At 29.1% G+C, this 2,901-nt stretch overlaps 1 pseudogene; it reads left to right on the top strand.

Annotated features, from left to right (window-relative positions):
• The first annotated feature begins 2,190 nt into the window (after positions 1–2,190).
• Positions 2,191–2,311, top strand: LOC133102719 (U2 spliceosomal RNA; annotated as a pseudogene).
• The last annotated feature ends 590 nt before the right edge of the window (positions 2,312–2,901 follow it).

Raw genomic sequence — 2,901 nt, 5'->3', positions numbered from 1 at the left:
AAAGAAAATGTTACCAGAAGTTTGGATCTACACAAAGGAATGAAGAACATTGGAAACAGTAATTATATGGGAACATTTAAAAGCTTTCAAAAGTATTTTAAAGACTTTAAAAGATAATAGGCTTTTAAAAGCAAAAATAACAGTGTATTTTGGGGTCTATAACATATGTAAAATAAAATATGACACAAAGGCCAGAAAGAAGTAAGGAAATGGAAACACATTGTTGTAAGTTCTTATACTATACATGAAGTTGTATAATATTACTTGAATGTAGAAGTTAAAGATGTATGTAAAGATGTATATTGCAAATATTAGAAGTACCATTAAAACTCCCAAAAGGGGTTTAACTAATGATCCAACAATGTAGGTAAAGTGGAATAATCAAAAACATTCAGTTAATACCAAAACAGCAAGAAAAGAGGAAAAAACCCCAACAACAAACACTAGGTAGGACAGACAGAAAACAAATAGCCAGAAGGTAAGTTTAAGCCTTACTTTATCAATAATTTCATTAAAAATTAATAGTATAATTAAAAGGCAGAGATTGTAAGATTGATATAAAAGGAAGACCCAATCATATGCTATCTAGAAAAATTCAGTTTAATTATAAAGGACCAGGTAGTTTAATGTAAAAGGATCGAAAATGAGAGTTCATAAAATACTAATCAAAAGAAAACTATAGTGGTTACGTTAATATTAAACAAAGTAAATTTTTGAAACAAGGAATATTACCATGGGTAAAGAAGGCCATTTCCTAGTGATAAAGGTGTCAAATGATCAAGATATAACAATCTTAATTTTGTTTACCCTTAATAATGAGCTTTAAAGTACATGAAGTAAAAACCAATAAAACAAAAAAAAAAGACAAATCCACAATTACATTTGGATATATTAACATCCTATTCTCAATAATTAATAGAAGAGGAAGACAGAAAAATCAGTAAGAACACACTAGTCTTGAATGACACTATCAACCTATTTAATCTCATTGACATTTACAGAACACTTCACCCAGAACAGCAGAATGTATATTCTTTTCAAGTGCTCATGGAACATTTATGAAGACAGACCATATTCTGGGACATAAAACAAATTTCAATAAATGTAAAAAGGACTGAAATTTAAAAAGTATGTTCTCTGACCACAATAAAATTAAATTAAAAAAAAATCAACATCAGAAACATATCTGGAAAATCCCCAGATATTTGTGAATTAAATAACACATTTCTAAGTAAAGCATGAGTCAAAGAAAAAGTTTGCATGGGAAAAATAGAAAATATTTTGAACTAAATGAAAGTGCAACTACCATGCAACGAAACTTGTGAGTTGCAGCCAAAGTAGTGGTTAGAGGAAAATTTATAGCAATAAATGCTTATATTTGTAAGACCTCAATCAGTAATATAAATTTCTACCTTAAAAAACTGTAAAAAGAAGAGAGAAAGTTAAACCAAAGTAAGCAAAAAGAAAGAAATAATAAATATGAGTATTCAATGAAATAGAAAATACAAAAACAATATAGAATGTCAATAAAACAAAAAACTATTTGAAAGATCAATAAAATTGAAAAAGGTATAGTCAGACTGATGAGAAAAGAGAAGACATAGGTTACCAATAACAGGACTGAGGGAAAAGGCATCACTACAGATCATGCAAATATTACAAGATTAATAAGGGAATAAAATAAACAACTTTATGGCCATAAATTTCCAACTTGTATGAAATGAACAAGTTTCTTGTGAGGTAAAATCACAAAAGTTACTAGTAAATTCTAACAAACACTGAAAGGAGAAATATTATCAATTCTACATAATTTTTAAGGTTAAGTCTTGAAATCAAGTGGTGTTAAGTTCTCCACCTCTGTGTTTCTTAAAAAAAATTGTGTTTCTTTGTGTCTATTTGCAGTTGTTTGTATTTCTATGTAAAGTTTAGAATCTGCTTCCTGAAAATAGAAGAAGACTCTTCCCAAATCACTCTATGAGGCCAGCATTACACTGATACGAAAGCCAAAGATGATACAATAAAAAGGAAACTGTTTATCACATTTCTCATAAACATAGATGCAAAAAATTCTTTACAAAAGTTTAGCAAATCAAATTCAGCAATATATAAAAGGGAGAAAAAAATCATAACCAAGTGGGATTTAGTTCAGCAGTACAAGATTGGTTTGACATTTGAAAATCAAAATTGTAGATCACTTTTCAGTCTTCTGGCTAAGATCAACTGTAGTTTCTGTTCTTATCAGTTTAATATCTGATATATCCTTCAGCCAGGACAAAAAAAGAAAGAAAAAAGAAAAGAAAAGAAAATCATTGTAATTCACCTTGTTAACAAACTAAAAATTAAAAATCATATGATCACCTCAATAGGTGCAGAAAAATCATTTGACAAAATTCAGCACCCATTTAGACAAAGGATTCTTAGCAAATCTAGGAAAATAATGAAATTCTTCAACCTGACAAAGGGCACCTACAAAAACCCTAAAGCTAACATCATACTTCATGGAAACTTTATATGGAAATGCAAACAATTGCAAATAGTCAAAACAATTAAAACACACACATGCAAAGTTGAAGGACTTGTACTACCTGGTTTCAGGGCTTAACCCTAAAGCTATAGTAATCAAGACAGTATTTGGATAAATAAAGACATACATTGATGGAACATAGTGGGGTATGTGTATAAATCTAATTGATATCCAACAAAACTGCCAATTGATTTTCAACAGAGGTGCCAAGGTAATTCAAAGAAGGAAAAGATCTTTTCAACAAATGATGTGGAAACAATCAGACAACTATATATAAAAATTAATAAGGAATAAAGGGAAAGAAATTAAACCTCAGTTCTTAGCTCTTACCTCACATCTACAAAAATTAACACAAAATTGATTTCAGACTGATTTTT

This window comes from Eubalaena glacialis, chromosome 12 (assembly GCF_028564815.1).
Source record: "Eubalaena glacialis isolate mEubGla1 chromosome 12, mEubGla1.1.hap2.+ XY, whole genome shotgun sequence".
In the NCBI taxonomy this organism is placed as follows: Eukaryota; Metazoa; Chordata; class Mammalia; order Artiodactyla; family Balaenidae; genus Eubalaena; species Eubalaena glacialis.
Note: the sequence above shows the minus strand (reverse complement) of the source record. Positions and strands in the feature narration are given on the sequence as shown.